Source organism: Danio rerio, chromosome 18 (assembly GCF_049306965.1).
Source record: "Danio rerio strain Tuebingen ecotype United States chromosome 18, GRCz12tu, whole genome shotgun sequence".
Lineage (NCBI taxonomy): Eukaryota > Metazoa > Chordata > Actinopteri > Cypriniformes > Danionidae > Danio > Danio rerio.
Window position 1 is genome coordinate 47065718 of NC_133193.1, and position 21537 is coordinate 47087254.

At 39.3% G+C, this 21537-nt stretch overlaps 1 protein-coding gene across 2 annotated transcripts in view; it reads right to left on the bottom strand.

Annotated features, from left to right (window-relative positions):
- Positions 1–21537, bottom strand: part of cdon (cell adhesion associated, oncogene regulated) — a 76125-nt gene that overhangs the window by 53749 nt on the left and 839 nt on the right. The window lies entirely within an intron of this gene.

Here is a 21537-nt window from a genome sequence, read left to right on the forward strand (position 1 = left end):
ATAAGACGTTTGTAGAGAAGCTGGACTACTTGAACAAGCACGAATCATTAAAGTGCTCTTACACCAGAGGTGTCCAAACTCAGTCCTGGAGGGCCGGTACCCTGCTAAGTTTAGCTCCAACTTGCTTCAACACACCAGCCAGGAAGTTTCTAGCATATCTAATATGAGCTTGATTAGCTTAGGTGTGTTTGATTAAGGTTGGAGCTAAACTCTCCAGGACACCGGCCCTCAAGGACCAAGTTAGGACACCCCTGTCTTACACAGACCCATTCTTTCTACAAAGTTGCACTGTTTTCTGTCTGTAGCTAGTTGAGCTCAGTTTATAGGACAATTTACATATTTCCAGTTAAATCTTAGGAATATAAACAACATCCTAAACATTATTTTTAATAATCTTTAAGACATCCATTAAACACGCATTGATCTCCCAGAGCCCTCCACCCAGGAGAAATTTATTTCTGCTGATCTACGACCCATTCCCACAGAGTGCTTCTCCAGTGAAACAGAAATTCCTGAACCTCTACGCCCCTTCACCCACCCTCAACCAACAGCCCCTCTTCTCCCTTGCTCCCTTCATTTCTGCCCATCTGTGATGGACTGCATTCGAAGGGTCTGCTTGTTGTCTACTCTTAATATCACTATCCTGTCACAGTGCACTGCTTTCTCACAGGCTCACTGTAGCCTGAAGAGCCTCCACATGGCGTTCACACACTCACACACAGTCTCAACCGCCCTAAAAGAAAGACAAGGGGAGCGCCCAAAGGGTGAGACACGGAAAAGAGTGAAAGGAGCGTAATTAGGAGCATTCCTTTTTGCTTTTGAACCCATCCCTCCCCTAGCGCCAGTCCTGTGTATCTGGGCTGCGTTAATCCGGAGGGCCTTTGATCACAGGCTCCTGGTCTGTGAGTGTAGTTTGGGCCGGGGGTTGGCGGACAATGGCCGCCCAGCTGTGATATTCACACTGAGGGTGCCATGGGGCTCTGTGCCCGGCCCAACATCAACCCAAAGGACATGCCACTCGACTGGGTTAAATTAAAGAGGTGATGTCTGGGTGGGACCACTAGAGCTGAACCGGTCTGTGACAGGACACACATGCTCAGTGTTAGTCATACTCAAGCATACCAATTCCTTCTACAGTGTTTGTATTCTCTTTAATGCTATCTTTAATGTTTCTGCAAAATGACACTGAAGATGGGGTGTGATTTATATCTTGGGACCAAACTTGGAATTGGCCTTTTTTGTCAATCACAACAACTCATAGAACCTCAGACACCTGATAGCATTATGCTAAATAAACAAAGAGCAAACTAGCAACCATACTGAAATGCCCAGTCAACTACCCTTGACACCATAGCATTATGACACATCGTTATATGGCGAATAAAGCCTGCCTTCTAGTACAGGAGCCAATCAGTGATCACTATATGGCGAATAAAGCCAGCCTTCTAGTACAGGAGCCAATCAGTGATCGCTATATGCCAAATAAAGTCCGCCTTCTAGTACAGGAGCCAATCAGCAATCGCTATATGGCGAATAAAGTTCGCCTTTTAGTAAAGGAGCCAATCAGCGATCACCATAGAATGTCAATTCTCTGAGGGAGGGGCTCAAACCAAACGTGAGATTCTGCAGGTTTTGTGTGATATGAACATTTAGAAAAGAAACCGTAGAGTCAGTTGTTGTTTTATTTTATTGATTATTTATATCATGAAATTTATTCATAAGCTTGGCTAGTAGTTTTGGAGGATTTGATGTTTCCCTATTCAAACAGAATGCCCGGGAGGCGTTTCAAAGATGACCGCTGAGTGAAATGACTTGCCTTAAAGGGACTTTGTTACAACTCATATTAACCTTGGAAAAGCAATGTGAACTTAAATCATTCCAAAACAATAATGATACATTGCATGAAAAAAAACAAGTGTCAAATGTCTTCACATTTGTTTTTACAAAAGGTGCAAATATCAGTAACATCCCAATATTTGGACAAGAGTGCATTACAGGTGTAAATATTGTGCAACATTTAAAAGTGCACCTGTTTTATTTTATTAGGAATACTAAATGTATGCGTTAGGGCTGGGCGATCTTTCAGATTTTTCCGATTAATTCGAATTTACGTTTTAAGACGATTTAATTTTGAATGAAATCGAGAAATCGCAATTTTTAAAAATATATATATTTAATACATTATAATGGCACCGATGCGCTTGGGTTCACTGTCTGTATGAAGTAGGAAGCATACCAGAAGCAGTTCATATTTCAGCTGGCCCACAGAGCGCCATCTGATTAGTTTCATGTTAAATATAATGTGCATGTGCGTGTTTTGTGTGTGATAGTTTAAACTTTCATGTCCGCGCCGTGTCGCGGCGCTTCTGGTGTGCGACCTGCTTGACTGCCTGTTAAAGCGTGAAGTCATGTAGGATTTTACTTGTTGCACGTCTGTGTGGATTGTCAAGACATATTCCCTCATCAAGTCGATAAACTCGATCTCAACATGTATGAAGGACGTAAAAGCCTGCCATGTGAAAAACCGTGCCGATCTTTTGGTTTGAACACGAGCAGAGGTGAGGGCCAGTAGCAGTGAAAATGAAAGTACCCGCCCCCATGACGTCTATTAGCGGTCCTAGTTGAAAACCTGACAGATCAGCCAGCATAATAGAGTGGAGCAAAGCGCATCAAATGATCAATATTTAAAGGGGGGGAAAAAAAATTATTTAATATATTATTTTATGTTAGACACACATCTGGTGCTTGTATTTGCTCCTGCTATATGTCCACAACTTCACACATTGGGTTAAATTAGGCTTTACAGTTTCCATGTTCAGTCCTTTTTCTTCCACTGTATCTTTTTAAGAAAAAGGCAGCAGCATTACAACCTGTCATTCAATCAGAAGACAAAGTCAAAGCCGAGCTGACAGCCAATCTTTCCTAGGCTCAGCAAAACTAGCAAAAATGCCTCTGTATTCCTGCAACTGCAATATTTACACAAATATGTCTTATTCAAATCTTCAGCAACGCTATTTAACTCGTGAATTTGTTTTACATTTATTTACACCTTGACCGATTTTTGTATGACATGGCCATTAAAAATACAATGTTCCTTAACTAGATGGTTTTTCAAGTTACTTTTAAAGAAAATGTTACTTCAGTCATGTTGTTGTAATGTTTTGAGAAGACCAGTAACACAATAAAAAAAAAAATCGAAATCGAAATCGAAATCAAAATTGTGAATCGGTCAAACTTTTAAAAAAACCTAGATTTTTTTTTTTTTTGCTAAATCGCCCAGCCCTAGTATACGATATTTACCATGATTTCCTTCATTAAATGTTGACAATTATAGAATCCCAAAAAAAACGTTCCTCATGAAGTAACAGAGTTTTGTGACTGGGACAGTTGATGCATGTCCAAGGTTAGGACAAAGAAATCTAGTAAAATTTCTTTTTAAAGGAGCCAATCATTCATTTTAGCTAAAAGAGGCCCCAAAAACACTCCCTGCAAGCATCAAACATACACATGCATAAATATCATCTCACCCGCCCCCCGAGAGACTACTCAAGAGGAAGACGAAGTAGGAAACACAGGAAATAATAAACTCTCCCATCCTCCTGCTCACGCCCCCTCTAAACTCAAAGGTCAAGGGTCACCAGAGAGCAGAAAGTCAGCGGGTGTCTGTCAGCCATGGCCCCACCCATTGGGGTCACCCCAAAAAAAGGGTATGAAAAGGCTGACATCGTCTGCTCTTGATAAGCACAAAAACAGCTCAACAAGCCAGAAAGCAAGTCAAATTAATAATTGGATCAATCTATACACCTTTAGAGCTCAATGTCATATTTTTTTTTAAATCATAAACATAGCAAATGTGTATGCAATGGCTATAACCATATGTGAGTGTATGGTTCATCAATCCAAGGATTCTAAGGGTAGCATGTCTTTGTCCACGAGTCCCAACAAGCCCTCCGCAGTGCCCGTATGCCATCGGTGGAAACAGTCTTCTCACTCCCAGAATAATAATATATAATTACAACAATAACAAGAGTCTTGAATAAGACCCACAGACAAAGATAGGCAACACCATCCTCGGTGTACAAGACTGTGCTTAGAAGATTATAGTATGTACCCTTGAGGGGGTGTAAGCTTGGATCGAGATATCGGGTGTGAGGAGTGACGCTGCATCCCTTGCTATCTCTACAACAGATCTGGCATGACGAGGAAACACAAGCATCATTCCTGTGTTTTATCTCTGTGCCTTTCTTTTGACATCCGCCTAGATGTGCCAGGCTCAGGGCGGAGAGACACTTTGTAGGATATCTGCTGTCCTCCATCTGAGAGAGAGAGAGAGACAGGTAGCTACTACTACATGCAGGTAGGAGAGACAGCCGAGAATTCGAGCAGTCTTAAGCCTTCAATAACAGAGATATAAGTATAGAGAAAGACAGAGTGGGTAGCAAAGTGCCGAGACATGTCTGATGGCAGAAGGGAAGTCCCGTATACCTCAAGAAGATCTCCATCATACAGGCTACATCAAAAGAGAAGATAACAAACTAAAAGCAATAACATACATTGAGTTGACAGGACTATTGCTGAACTACTTATGGTATAAACAAGAACGCTTGAGTATGGAACATCCAATGACCATAAATTACAAGCTTTGTAGATAGAACCAGATAGAAACCAGATCAGTCTACTTTAAGTTGATGGGCTCTATTTTGATGGTCCATGCACAGAGCGCAAAACGCAGGGCGCAAACGCTTTCAGGGCGTGTCAGGACGCGTTTTTGCTAATTTAAGGACGGGAAATCTGCCTTGCGCCATGGCGCATGGTCTAAAAGGGTTGAGTTTATTTTCTTAATGAGTTATAGGTGTGTTTTGAGAATAAACCAATTAGAGTCTCATCTCCCATTCCCTTTAAGAGTCAGCTGCGTCACGCCAAGAGCGCATTCGCTATTTACAGGACGCAAAGTAAGTCTAAGTGGAAAAAATAAGCATTTCACAAGCGAACAGTTAACAGTTGACAGTTTTTTAACAGAAAACTTTTAAACAGAGCATCTACTGCGTGAGAATGAGAGATAAATGATCTACTTTAACTTTCGCTCTTGGATAGGGAAATCTTTACGCACAGACATCAATTAGCCTATAAATAATTAATTTTGTTTGTTAAGCGCAAAGATTTGTTTCAAAACTATTTCTAAATTCAGTTCTAATTTCTAGCAAACGAATAAATGAACAATAATGACCAAGTGTGGTCAAAATACTGAGTTATTTCCAAATACACCTGCCATGCCCCATATGGTCTTAAACCTGACAGGTGGGCAAATCTAAGCTTGTTTTTTAATAAAACAAATATAAATATGGATATATTAAATAATACTGCAAATAATAATAACATTATACAAAAGCAAATTGTTATGAATGAACTGAAAAAGTCTCCCGAGATGAAGAAGACATAAAAGCAGTGATTTTTCATATTTATGTAGGCTAGAAAATAATATGTTTTTTAATATTTTAATCCTTTATATTTATATCCTATATCTATTCTTATTATATCCTATATATCCTTAATATTTAAATTTTTTCATATGTAAAGATATTTGCCTATTGCTCTCTTGTGCGTATTAAGCAGTGTGTAAGCGAGGCGCAACTCTGCGCCGGAGTTTAGACCGGGTTAGTTTTGGTCTAATGAAAAATCTATTATAGTTTCTCAAAATAGCGACGCGCCAGCGGTCCGCCTCAGAACGCCTTCCTTTTTAGACCAGAACGCCTATGAGCATACAAATGAGCGCTAATACATTTGCTATTTAAACAGCGTAGCGCAACGCCTCAAAACGACTCTTGCGCCAAGCTGAAACTACCAAAAGACTACTGCGCCGTGCCTTGCGCCACACTGCGCCGGGTGTATGATAGGGCCCGATGTTTGGAACTCTCAAATTTGACATTTATTGGTCTTTGTAGTGTTATTTTAGTAAATCATTGACAGAGGATTTTCACTGTTTTTACCTGTCTAAGACCAGCCTAGACAAGCATTTATTTCCATGATGGTTGAGGCTAGCTAGCTGTTAGTCAAGCTAGTGTGCTAGTCAATTCAATTCAGGTTTATTTTTATAGCGCTTTTCACAATATAGATTGTGTCAAAGCAGCTTAACATAGTTCTAGTAAAGTACAGATTTCAGAGGTTAAGTTCAGTTTAGTTTAGTTCAGTGCGGTTTAAATTTCACTGCTGAAAGTTCAAAACTGCAGAGCAAATGCAGCGAAGCACAGCTCCACAATTCCCGATCTGAGCAAGCCAGTGGTGACAGTGGCGAGGAAAAAAACTTCACCAATTGATGAAGTAATGGGGAAAAACAATGGACATGACCATTATTCTTCTGGCCAAACTTTCTGTGTAGGGCTGCAGTCTAGGTGCCGGAGGCTGGTGAAGCTGGATGTCCATCGTGGAGAACTGCAGGTGTGAGTATGGCACCGGCGGGAGGTCAGGCTGGCCCACAGGATCAATGCGGGGACTCGTTTGTCACAGAGGTCTTTCAGGAATCAGTCAAGCAAATCATTCTCAAACTTTAGATGGTGAAAATGGTAAAACAATAAAGTTCTTGCTTAACATGTTATGGATCCTGGTTGGAACTTTGGCACTTTCCATCCCAAACTAATTTTGCAGATCAGAAAGTTTATTTTATTGGCATGCATGAATCTTAGACCAGTTTACTACTCCAGAGCCTCCAACTGGTATGGAAGACTTCTACGTGCCTCATTCATTTCTGGTATTGCATTTACAAGCTTGAGTGAAGATTTTATCAAGCCAGAAGAGAAGATACACACACTGAGTGTTTTACAGAGAGGCTTCCAAATAGCTTGATCACAAGCAGTCAAACAAACCCACAGGCAGTTGATGATCATAAATCTATCCTTATCAGTTGTCAGAGCAAAAAACTGTTTTTCTTTTCTATTTCTTCTCCAAGATCAAGGTCATACCTAAGATTTTGCCAAAGTGCAGTGAAGGAAGACCTGATTTCCGTTAAATGTCAATAAGCATCTGTCCTTACAATTAATACGTTCTGCAATATGCTGTCCCAACTACTCCAGCAATTATTTAATGTGCAGAAAGGAGTATCAATGATGAATAAAGGTGCCTCTGATACCATCAAATCTATATGTGGCACATAGCTTACAAAAACACCCTCTTCTTAAATTCTTTGGCACACATTTGAACTAAGACAGATGAAGTATTAGCAGAAAATGACACAGGATGACAGTAGGAAAAATAAACATTCCGACTAGAAACCTACTGACAGGTAGTGTTACATGCATTCCTATGAAAAAAAAGGTGTGAACAAGAAAAGATCCTTCTCTGCAGGCAATATTTTTAGAGTCACCTGCCTTCTTCCCAGTTTAATATCATACTGAACAAACATGGACAAAAGACCCCACAAATAAATTACCCGCATACAAAGCACTAACAACATGAGGGGCTACCATAATAAGAAATATGTAAAAACAGAACAGAAGACACAGTAAAACATGGTGAAAAGGTAGAGTGAAAGTCTTTTCTGATAGTCTGATCTGACCCTGTGTAGTGAGATTGATATTCAGTATTTTAAACCTGTCCACACTCGTCCCCCACAAATGCTGACAGAGGAGCTGCTCTCCACACATTCCACAGAGAGAGAGGTGAAGGAAAACAAATATAGTAGTGCATAGGTTACAAAAATAAAAAAGCAAGACAAATATGACAGACACAAAGAGAGAGGTAGATGTAGTAAGCCCCTCTCCCAACAATAAAAGAAAGACAAGATAAGTGAGACAGGAAGGACAGGAGGCAGATAGTATAAGAAAGAAAAAGCCAGTGGAAAAAAGGGATTCATAGCGAGATGGATGCTTGCCAAACCTCAGCTCATTTCCCCAGATAATGCCTGACAGACAAACTCAAACTGTGTGAACCTTGCTTGTAATCCTCAAAGTCAACTGACAGTACAATGTCTTGACTTGGTGCAATCAGAAAGACCTGGCAATTCAGGAAAGGGAGAAGAGTTAAAGGAGTGGGAACCAAGGCCTATATGGATGGTAGGACTGGGAATATAACAGGCTACTTTTGGTCCAAATGGCAGGAATGAGGGCAGCTCCAGGCCATGCAGATGGGACTAATGAATGGAAATACTGGGCCTCTGAACTGAGCAGTGATTAAAGGGTGCAGACATTATTAAAGAGAGAGAGAGTGGGGGGGACTGGGAGAGAAAGAGTCAGACACATCTGTGAAGTACCTAGCATAAAACTGCACTTCTTTTACCCTGAGCAGAGATGAAAATCAAACTACAGTTGTGCCTTATCAGCCGCTAATCAGAATAAAACACAACAGAGGTTAACCATCAACTATAAGCATGTCTGGAGAGGAATTACATCAAAAGTTTGATTCTACTTTCCAGGACTGGCCTTCTCTGCCATAGAACGCAACTTGCCTCTGTTGGCAGGAAATCATATCAGAGTCTACAGAGTGTAGGTGACCTTGGGGTGAGATGCTCGCGAGGTTGACGGGGCACAGCCTGGGTGACCGCAGTGTGGTTAACAGTAAAAGGAAAGATGGGAGGGGAGGAGAGTAGAGAGGAATGAGAACAGAGGCCCCAGGGATCAGACAGTCACTTCTAACAAAGCACTGTTTACCAAGAACACACACATCTCTTTCCCTCCACTCTCATCCCGGGGGGGGTTCAGCAGCAACAACCCTGTCTACCTCCGCCTCCTTCCCATGAGTGCCAGGCCTCAGACCAGGAAGACTGTGCTAATTCCTGCCCCAGGCAGCTTGGCCTTGGTCACAAACACTCCACACACAGATCGCTCGGTAAGACAGGGTGGGAGGGAGACCCTTAGCCCCAGTACAGTACAGAAGAACCCTCTTAATTAGAGTTTGTTCTGTGGCGTCTTGTTTGCCTGGGAATAGGAGGAGGAGATGGTGTGGAAGGGGAGGTGGTGAGAAAGGAGGGGTGCAGAGGTAAGGGGGCTGTTTCCCAAGGTTTTCAACAACAGGGATTAGGCAGAGGACTGAAACTCAATAGGGTCGTCTCGGACACTGGAAATGGATCTCAGGGTATCCTGCTGCAAAGGGCAGCAGCCAAAACTGTGGCAAAGCAACACGCATAACTAACAACACCCACAGCATTGTGGAAGCTACAGAATATCCTTCCAGCTGAGTTCACAGTTACTCAGAACCCTCGAGGGGACGTTTTCACACAGGAAGGGTAATTCTAATGGAGAGGAGGAATGTTAGAGACAGGAGAGACAGCGGTTCTGTCTGTCCAGAGGGTGTGCTGAGAGACAAAGTTGATAGGCAGGCTTTGCCAAGAGTGTCTGATTCATCAGGCAAGCAGTGGTGGATGAGAGCAAGTCTGTATGTGCGGGGGTTACAGTCAGCAGAGCATTGGGTGACATCTACGATGCATGCTACACACTCAAATTCCAAAACCTTTAACTGGAGAAAAGAGTAACATGTCAGAGCTGTGACCTAGCTGTTTGCACAAGTTCCAGACATATTAAGCTTTGTTGCTTGTGCAGGAAACGCCGGTTTGAATTTGACCTGTTCTTCACTCTGTCCACACTAATAAGTCTTGCAAACATAAAAACAGACTCAAGTTTCTGATAATTCAGTGCTGCATAAAAGTTAGAGGCAGTTAGTGTTTTTCCACCTAATGTCTGCATATCTCTGCTTTCTCTCTCTCTCTGCTTCAGCTCAGATACAGTCCTCCCTCACCCTCCTGGATTCCATCACCTCTCCATCTCTATGGAAACTAAGCTGGACATACAGCTACACAACAGGTCCTGCTTAGTATCCTTACGATAGGTCTTTGGCCTGTGACCAAAAGCCCTCACAGGGCAGAGATATATATCAGAAGCTGCAATTCAAAGCATGCACAAAACAAAAACAAGAAGACAGCAGAACTTGAAATCATCACCAGCAAATAATAAGGACCAGAAACAACATTTAAACTTTCATGCTACCACAAAAAAAAAGATTATAAAACATAAAATTTACACTTAGATACATGCTTCAAACTCACCCAAGATAAATTAAAATGGCATCAAGTATCAAAGTACATCTTCAGTTATTTTTTAACCTGCCTTTTCAAGCATTGGTTTTCACAATTGAAAAATTAGTCTCGCAGAACAAAAACAAACAAGTACTAAGAGGCTGTAAAGGCTGAATTATTCGTTTTGAGTGTGTTGAAAACCCCCCAAAAGCATAAGGCCAACTCTCTGCCTTGTATGTACAAGCTTGAGGGCTCTGAAATAAATATCCACTCCAAACGCCGCCTCTGACTGAATCTATTTAGGTTGTCTAAATGTTTATCTGTCTTGTCTTGCAGTCCTCTGCAAGCCAAGAGGTCATGTTTTCCAGTGCTTCCAAAATAACAAAACAAATTGTGTGGTGTGAGTTCAACAAACATGTCTTGTCTGAATTGCTATCACTGGCTTCATGTCAGATTACGTTAACATGTTAAACTTTCAGTCAAGTTCAAGCTTTAGCCATCTGCTGATGGTGTGAGCAGGCTCAAAACAGTAGCATAAGATGATGACAATAATAACCTTCATGCTGTGTTCACACCAGACGCGGAACGCGCGGATAAATCACGCTATTCCCTCGTAAATAGCCGCGTGAACATTTGAGGTTACTCGCTTTATTCGCGCATCAAATCCTGCTTCATTCGCGCGTCAAATTCACTTCAGAACAGACGCAGATTCGCGTGATGGGCAGGGCTTCTGTCTGCCCGGTGACTCTAGCTTCATAGCTAAATGCCTAACATGGATTTTACGAAGACAATAACAGTGCTTATGTGCTTTATGAAGACTGAAAAACAGCTTCGATACGTTTAGGGTCGTGTCTGAGTCCACTACATCCTTTAAGAGGTGCATCCAGCTCTGTGAACTCATAAACTCCTCCAGAAACTAAACCTGGATGACGGAGGCTTTCAGCGGTGCTTCTGACTGTGCCAAGCCCAGTTTGATGGACTGAACACCGACAACAGGCGATACGTCACAATCACGCCCCCACAAGAGCAAGCTCCTTATTGGTTAACGCAGGACGAATGTCCGCTGAAGTTCAGATTTTCGAACTCGAGTGATTCGCGTGTATAGCGCCATTCGCACCGCGCCATTCCCGCACTTCGCGTCATTCGCGCGTATCGCGCCGCAGGATGTCTGTTCGCGCGTTTGCATTGACTTAACATGTAAATCACTCGCGCTTGACACGCGTTCTGCGTCTGGTGTGAATGCAGCATAACACTAAGATAACCTTAAAAATTACAAACAATAATGCACCCTGCATTTAGAACATCTCCGATAGACCTTTCCACCACAGGATCTACTAGTAGTGGCTCATTGGTTTTAACAGCTGGGGAACGTTTATAAAAGACCCCATTCAAAGTGCCATTGGATGAGGTTTTACGGACACAGACCAGGATGCTTGTCTGTCCCACAATCATAAATATTATGCATCTCCCATCCTGTATCTTAATCTAATCTGGGCCGTTCTAAAGAGATGGGTCAGAGGCATAACAATGCAGGGCCTTCTTCGGGCTAACCCCTGTAATTAATTCCTGTTTCCTGAAGCAGTTGAAAAAGACTCTATAAATGACCATTTAACTTCGTTCCCCAGAGGGGCTGCCTCTTCCCGCATTGCGAAGCTCAAAATGGCACTTGCAACCACAGGCCTCACAGCAGTAGTACCCACAGTGCCTCAGGCTCTGATCCGCCAGTTGTGCAGCCCTTCCACACAAACAGTCTGTTTGTCAGGAGCAAGGGGGAGCCAGTCGTGGCCACTTTTGCCTTAATATAGTCCTGCTGATCTGTTGCCTGGCTTGGGCATTGGGCTGCAGAGAAAACCCATGTCAGATGTCGCCTTTGAGCTGCAGCATTTGAAATAGAAAGCTGTGGTGTAGCTGGGCTGGTACTAAACAAGTAGAAAAAGAAAAAAAAACATACAAGAGGAGTGGCTGCTCTCAGGGCTGGACGGAGAACAGGATCTGGTGAAGAAGAGTCAGCACAGGAACTCTCCGAGAAATGAATCTTAAAAAACAGGAAGGTGCCGAGGATGCAGAAAACCCTCCTACATTCTGCACAAGGTCAGGGTTCGCTTTACTTTTTTATAATGTGGGAACTGTCAGCAGTGAGTAAAGTTAAAAAGTTCACCACAAACATGGCCCCAGGGAAAGCAATGTGCTCTAATTGTCCCACATATTGGAAAAACGTCAGTGGGGGAAGGGGGTATTTTTTTAAATAATTAAATATTTAATAATAATGTAAGTATACTCCTTCTTAGGTCACAAATCTGCAGTGTGACACAAAGAAAAACATAACTTCTTCAAACGACATTCCCCATCACAAGAAATTAATTAATTTACATATTACATAGCTATTACATAGCTAGCTCTCTGTAACTTTGACATTGTCGCCCACTAAAGCTTTGCAATGCTGTGTGTGGTAAGCACCTGGATGGGAGACCACATGGGAACGCTAGGTTGCTAGGAAGTGGTGTTAGTTAGACCAGCAGGTACCGCTCAACCTGCGATCTGTGTGGGTCCTAACGCCCCTTGCATTTTAATGGGGACTCTATACTACTCAGTGGCATCTTTCAAATTAGATGTGAAGCCGAGGTCCTGACTCTCTGTGGTCGTTAAAAATCCCAGGATGTCCCTATAGTAGGGGTTTAAGCCAGGCATCCTGGCCAAATTTGCCCATTGGCCTCTGTCCATCATGGCTTCCTAACCATCTCCATATCATAATTGGCTTTGAATCCTCTCCACCAATCAGCTGGTGTGTGTGGTGTGGAGTCTGGCAATATGGCTGCTGTCGGGTCATCCAGATGGATGCTGCACACTAGTGGGGGATGAGGAGATTCCCCCTCAAAAATGTGTAAAGCACTTTGAGTGTCCATAAAAGCTTATATAAATATAAGGAATTTTTATATTATAAAACAGCTTTGGTACACTCGACTGTACCTAACTTTTACCTCCTATGGTCTTGATAAAACCTGCAATAGTTTTTGGAGAAATGTGTAATGAAAAAGCAAAAGAGGAAAATATTTCTATATCTGGCTAATAAATATGTCAGAAGCATAACTTTAGGGTTTAGTGTGACAATTAATTTAGCTTAAAATCTAAGGAGTAGATTTTAAGGATGCGTCTATAATTTAGTTCAACTCCAAGGACATTAAAAGTATGATGGGCTATAAATCACGAGCACTTATTGTTGCCTCAGACCAGTGGGAGATGACCTTGGCGTCTAGTGAATTCCATTGTATTAGGATCATCTATTCAGAGTAATATTTACTACAATCTGTTGAGCGAGAAGCAAAACCTGTGTGATGTACCATTCACCCAATGCACATAGCTGCTGGACGCTATCCATCACCACCACCAGGGCCCTAAAGCACAGCAAAGCTTTGGCAGCCAGCCGTAATCCCTCTCCAGTTCCTACGGTACTCCAGAAGGACGACGGCTGTCAGCTAACCCGAACTAATGAGACCTGCACTTCAGGGATTAAAGTCAATTATTCCGGGTGGTGGACCAACTCATTATCAGTGCAGTTATGGTATGTGTGATGTGCCATCCTGAAGTCTTACAGCTCTATGAAACATTCTTTATCTCGTTGGAAGTCGGATGTCATGGTCCCAATTAAAATGACCCGCAAATCTGTTTGGTGGTTTCTCTAATCAGAATGGGGCTGATTAAGCATGCAGAGAAATGGTACGCTTGCCACACTGCGTGACCACATCTGTATTTTCCGCACGGAATTAGGGAACCAACATATATTTTCCGTGTATTAAAAATTAAGCAACAGAGAGGTTGCAAAAGATGAAATACTGTATATATATAAAGTTAGATCACAATATATATTTATTTAGCGATTATTGCACACTCCCCTATGTAAACATAGTTTAATCCAAATAACCACCTATGATCAACAGCTAATCTAGGAATGATGTTGGGAGCAAAGATTATAGCCCCAAGCTAAATCAACCACACTACCCTACAAAATCACTCTCATCCCTCCCTGTCCAGGGTGGGGGTAAAACGAAGAGCTGCCCAACATCTGTTGGGCAATAGAGGCAGGGCAGTGAATGACTCCATAAATATACCCAGAGTGCCTCCTCATTGACTCTCCAACTTTCTCTCATTCGCTCAAGTCTCCCACGCTAACACGCCCAGACTGCAGCTCAAAGCTACTAAAACATATTCATCACTCATTTTTAATGTGCATTTACATTCTATCCTGCCCGCAGCCCAAACACACACGGATGGAATTAAAAAAAACAGCAGAAAACGTCATCTCGATTGCTCAATCCACTTTTACTTGCCCGTCTCTTCCGCCCGGAATGATCTCTCACAACAAGCATAGTCCTCACTCGCGAGACAGGGTTTGTGCTTGGCCATGTATTGATTCAAAGTTGCATTTCCAGCCCACAAACTGCGACAAACTATAACAGACCACCAAAACGACTGGAAAGGCCATCACTGGGTCCGAATCATTACACATGCTTACATTCAAATTGGCCACTTAGCATACCTTTTCAACAGCCCCATGTGTTTATCATTACCCAGAACCCTCTAAACGGCCAAACATTATTCTAGCGCTCTAAATAGAACTGCAGCGTTTAGCTCCAGTCTGTACTGGATAACCGATGCCCTGCTAATGATTTAGAAATGCTTGTAATTAGCGCAAGAACACTGATGGGTCATGACTTTGCAATCACAAAATGTCATCGAGTCATTTCATTAAGGATCTTGATCGAAACATGAAAGAAACTAAATCGCAAAAATCGCAAAAAATCGCACTTGAAGATCAGTACCTCTCTGTCTAGCAAGTTATGCAAAAAGATGACCTTAGAATCTTGGGTAACACTTTAGTTTACGTACCAATTCCTACTGCTAACAATATTCAAAACTATAACAATGTTTTGAGTTAAAATCAACGTCAAATAAGTGAACATTCATTCATTCATTAATTTTCTTTTTGGCTTAGTCCCTTATTAGGGGTCACCACAGAGGAATGAACTGCCAATTTATCTAGCATATGTTTTATGCAGCGGATGCCCATCTAGCTGCAACCCATCACTAGGAAACACCCATACACACTCAATCACAATTACATACCCAATCACATAGAGTACGGCCAATTTAGCTTACCCAATTCACTTGTACTGCATGTCTTTGGACTTGTGGGGGAAACCGGAGCACCCGGAGGAAACACGTGCCAACATGGGGAGAACATGCAAACTCCACACAGAAATGCCAACTGATCCAGCCGAGGCTCGAACCGGCGACCTACTTGCTGTGAGGCAATCATGTTACCCGATCGTCACAATATTTTCAGAGTTAAATTAACACTCTTAAGAGAGTTACCTGTACCACACTGTAAATGAGTTATATTTACACTGTATAGAGTTAAAAAATAACTCTGGTCTACTCTCCTGGGAGTTGATTGTTCTCCGACTCTAGTGTAAAAAGTGAAAATTTAACACTTTAACAGAGAGAATTTAACTCTAGTCTACCTAGTAAACATTATAATTCTCCCGATTGATAGTTACTTACATAGGACAATTCTCCAAGAATGAAAAATCACAATTATGTTATTAATCATTTTTATCAACAAAAAGATATTAACACTGGACAGCCATCATCACAAACTTACACTTTTTTACAAATTAACACTTTTTAAGACTTTAAAAATGGCATGACTTTCATGTTCTATTAAGGTGTTGGGTCAAGTGAATGTTGGAAATAACACCATCAAGTGTTGAATACCTGTAACTCTTTGATTTTACACTGGATCAAAGCAGCTTTGGACTCTCATTAATTAATTCGTTTCTTTTCGGCTTGGTCCCTTTATTAATTTGGGGTCACTACAGCGGAATGAACCGCCAACTTATCCGGCATATGTTTTACACAGCAGATGCCTTTCCAGCCGCAACCCATCTCTGGGTAACATCCATACAAACTCATTGACAATACTGACAATTTTCCCTACCCAATTCACCTCAGTCTTTGAACTGTGCCGGAGCACCCGGAGGAAACCCTTGCGAACATGGGGAGAACATGCAAACTCCACACAGAAACGCCAACTGACCCAGCCAAGACTCGAACCAGCAACCTTCTTGCTGTGAGGTGACAGCACCACCTACTACGCCACTGCGTTGCCAGCTTTGGACTCTGATTGTGTTCATTTATCAAAATCTAACTCTGTAATTTTAACACTTTACACTTTACTTAATTGGGTAAGCTAAATTTTTCATAGTGTATGTTTGTGAATGAGTGTTAGGTTGCAGCTGGAAGGCCATCTGCTGTAAAACATATGCCGGATAAGTTGGCGGTTCATTCCGCTGTGGCATCCACAGATTAATAAAGGGACTAAGCCTTTACCTAAATGAGAGTAAACTCATTGCCTTATAATTATTAAGGTTAGGTTAATACGTTTACTGACTTTATTTAAGTAAAATCAACTTGTTGCTTTAAAAGCAACAGGTTTACTCGCTTTTTTTAAAGTAAAGTATCTAATTGCTTTTTACAGTATACGCAATACCTAAACCCATCGACTTCCTTAATATTAAAAAGCAGCGCATTAATACTTTACTGATCTGAAAGTCTTAGTTAATGGTTTGTTAATATAGCAGGAATTATACCTTACAATAAAGAGTGACCGAAACATGTTTTCATTCAACAAGAGGATATGAAGAGGAAATTAATATCTGTCCTCCTCCTCCAGAACAAAACACAGCCTGAGAATGGGTTTTCTCAGGGTGCCCACCTGGAGACCGAAAATATTCATGGTACTTCTTTCTGGAACGTCGCTTTTTCCCGATTCTAAGTGCAGCCCCTATGTAAGGAAAGTCTTTTTGAAACACTGGTTGCATACGGGCATCATTACATCCGACTAGCAGAAAGAAAGCGGAGATCTCATCTGAGATGTGGGAGCTTAATAACCACTATAAGTAAAAGCATCAAAGGAAGATGGCTCAGAAAACCTTACTTTTTATTACTACAAACTTACAAAAAAAGTAGAATAGTGAAAACGTCATTGAAAGTTTGTATAAAGATCAATTCCAACTATTTAACTTTGAAAATGTAGCACTAAAATGACACTAAATAGAAATAAATAATAGAATACTCTTTATTTTTCTGTGATATATATTGTGATATGCATAGTTTCACAAGATTGCTTGAATAGCTCAATTTGATGGTTTTTTGGGGGAGTCTAACAGTGTTCAGGAAATCGAATCATCTCAATCATGTTTTGTCTTGTTTTTAGTCCAAATATCTAAAATAAAACCTAAAAAAAAAATAAATAAAAAAATTTAATCAAATCAAATTCTGGAGAAATAAGGCAGAAGAGTTTTTCCTTAAAACAAGCTAACTTATCTACCAGTGGAGTAAAATAATCTTGTTTTTGCTTTAAAACATACAAATAAATTTAAAAGCGCTATATAAATTAATTGTTATATTATAAATATATGTTTTTTTGGGGAAGTCTAACAGTGTTCAGGTTCAGAAATTGAATCATCTCTATCATGCTTGTCTTGTTTCTAGTCCACATGTCTAAAAAAAAAAAAATCTAACAAGCAAAATTATCTGCCAGTGGAGTAAAAAAATCTTGTTTTTGCTTTAAAAAGTACATAAAAATTTAAAAACGATATGAATACAGTTTCACAAGATAGCTTGAATAGCACTATAGACGTTTTCTGGTTCTCTGAGTTAAAGTGTTCAGGTACCGATATTGAATCCCCTCAATGCAAAAAAATGCTTTTCTTACTTTGTTTTGTCTAGTTTCAAGTCCAAATATCTAAAAAAAAAAAAAAAAAAAAAAAAACATCTAAAAAAGATCAAGTAAGAATACTGTTTTGTTTTAAATCCAGTAGAAATAAGGCACAATTAAAAGTTTTTCCTTATTGGAGTAATGGAGTAAAATAATCTTGTTTTTGATTTAAAATGCACTCATTTGAACCAGAAACAAGACAAAAAAATCTAAGTGAGAAAATCTTTTCATATTAATTCTGTATAAATAAAGTAATTAAACAATTCTTTAGCTGCTGGTCAACAATAATTCAGACTCAACATTGCATATCTAGTGAAGTGACTACTGCAAATCCACACATACCATATTGATGCTAAAACAATATTGTGCAGCTCTTGAATACACACAAATATACAGTTGAAGTCAGAATTATTAGCCCCCTTTTGATTTTGTTTTCGTTTTTAAATATTTCCCAAATTATGTTTAACAGAGCAAAAAAATGTTCACAGTAGGCTATGTCTGATAAAGTTTTATTTCAGCTAGAATAAAAGCAGTTGTGTAATTTTTTAAAAAACATTTTAAGGTCAAAATTTTTAGCCCCCTTAAGCGATATATTTTTTCTATCGTCTACAAAACAAACTTTCGTTATTCAATAACTTGCCTAATTACCCTAACCAGCCAAGTTAGCCTAATTAACCTAGTCAAGCCTTTAAATGTCACTTTAAGCTGTATAGAAGTGTCTTAGAACATATCTAGTAAAATATTATGTACTGTCATCTTGACAAAGATAAAATAAATCAGTTTCTAGAAATTAGTTATTAAAACTATTATGATTAGAAATGTGTTGAGTTTTTTTTCTCTCCGTTAATGAGAAATTGGGGAAAAATAAACAGGGGGCTTATAATTCTGACTTTAAATGTATATTTAAAAAAAGAGGTTTAAGACAAGTCTTAATAAAGATCAACAAATGCAGCGACTGCAAAACTGAATAAGTTATTTCACACACACACATACAGACCCACATACAGAGTCAGTGAGACAACTTAACATGAATAAACTGATTATTTAAATTAAGTTCCAATGCTAAACATCACATTTAATCATTAGTTACAATTATTATGACATCAGTCTACTCTAAAACTATGTGTGCAGTGCAAAATAACTCATGTTTTGAAAACATTACAGCTACTGTCAAGATACTGAAACATTACGTTTCTACTCGTCTGCTAACTCTGATATCACTTAAGGCTAAAAATTCTTCTGAAGAAGGGGAGTAATACACACTCAACATGGCACTTGAAAACCAAACCTAAAATACAACCGAAAGAGCAAAACTGAAAACTTTAACCACAGCAGAACATTTTAAGCACAACCCCAGTTGTATATCTCCAATATTACTGCGGTTATGAACTCTAAACATTGTTTTATCTGTAACCAACCAGTGCGACAGGAAACAAATTAGACAGCTCCAACTGCGCAAAGCAAGACTTTGTTGTGTAGTGATTACGATTCGACGATAAGCATACGTTTATCCCATCAGCACTGTTGTTTATTCTAAAACGATCATCAAAAAATGAGAGCCAACAGGTGGATTATACGTGACCGAGTTGAACATTCCAGCCCAGACAAAAATAAGACATGATGATAAAAGTTGACACTGCTGTCCTACAGTAGCTCATCCTCTATGTCTTTCACACATCCCATAAAAAAACCACAACATAACTGCATAGCAATCTCCAGCTAAATGCATGGTTTGGTAAAAAGCTGTGAATGTGCTGAAAAATTAAAACGTTCATTCATTACACTTGCCTTTTCCTGGAAATCACTTTTTAAAACCTTTTTTTTTTTTTTATTGTGCTGGTGTCTTGAGACGATCTTTCAGTCTCTCCCGAGCAGAAAAGCATGAGGGCTTTGTTACCCAGCAGTCATGTTGTCCTAACCTCTCTGATCGCACAAAAGCCACTCACATGCCACATGTAGGCATCCATTTACGCCTCTTTAGAAGCGGAACATCAAAAGAGTCATTACGCCCACGGGAGGAACAATACACAGATACAAAACTCTATCAGCTCGTGGGATCATAAACATCAGTATACAAATAAACAACACAAAAAAGTAATCATCTCCAAAAGCATATAGAGTTAACAAGAATGCATGCAATATAGAAGAAATCGTCAACCAAAATTAAATATATTCTGAAGAATTCTTGAGTATTTTGAGCTGTTTAACATGCAAATGGGTTTATTTAAATTCTAAGACTTATTAACTCTTGGGATATATATTTAAATAATTGAAATAATATAAAAATATGAGTTTTTGTCCCTGAAAAAAAATGATTCAGAGATGATTCTTGGACTTACAAACAATTTTAAGTCAAGTGGCTGTAAACAATTTATTTGGGCTGCGTTTAAACAAATAAATTAAGCACTGCTAACTTAATTTGTTTATTTAAATTCAGCCCAAATAAATTGTTTGCAACAATTTTAAGACATTTTTGTCAGTCTATGTTTTAAGACACGAATCAGTGCATTCAAAGTGCAAGTGATGTTTGTTCAAACTACTTATTCAAAATAAGGTAAAACAACACAATTCTTGGGTTTTTTGGGGGGTGACCTAATTATTTTAATTTCAATCCACTTAAATGTGTAAAAACTAAGTTAACTTAATTGCTTTATGTTGTCCAAATACAAAACTTAGCAATTTTACAGTGTATTTAAAATAAAATAAGCATGTCTATCAAATGTGGCTAAGGCTAAATCTAAACGTTTTATCTCTAAATACTAATAACTAGTGTGTAATAATGAGATCAAATGCTCATTTTAGATCATTTAAAATGCAACATTAAAACCTTCATTGCATTCAATGTTCTATTTTTGTTATAACTTTCATTATTTCTAGAACTATTTAATTTCCAGTAGAAAAAAATCAAAAGAAACTCTTCTGTCTCACAGGTATCTCATTTCAAAGAGCTGAGTGTTTGGGGTCTCGCTAACACATATTGTCGGGTTTGTTTTCATCACAAAAAAATGTCTATAATCAAGTTCCAACAGCGCTAAAGTAATCATCATCACTTCATCTTAATAAACACATACGATTAAAAATCCATGGGGTGGATGTCAACTAAGACACTTCAAATGAGTGCTACTAAAATGAATATTATGTTTTGACTGATTATTTAATCTGTTGTCTTTGCATTCAACACCTAAATTTACTATAGGAGCTTACGATCACACTAACAACACAAAACACTCTCAATTTTAAATAGTTTAATCTTTATATGGTTTCTGACATGACTCTATAAGCCCCTTAGGCCAACAAGAACATCATGTTTTGTTCTTAGGGTTAGATTTATGATTAAAAACACTGTCAGGAAAAATAAACAATACATCAAATCCACTCAGAAAAAAAGTGTAATGGCTTTTTTTTATAAGGCTGATTTTTTTTTTTTTATGCTAACCACTTTTTTTTATGTTTTATACTGTAGAAACTTTTATTCAGCACACTTTTACACTCCAAGGAAAATTATCACATATTATACACTTACTCTGTAAAACTTCACCCTGAAGCCTACACTCAATATATATATATATATATATATATATATATATATATATATATATATATATATATATATATATATATATATATTCGCCCCTTCAAACTTATTTAAAATGAGCTGAAATAACATAATTCTTGAGATTTCATAGGGACAACTTAATTTTTTATGTTCAAGCCACATAAATTTGTTAAAAGTGTCAAGTTATCAATTTGTGCTGGGACA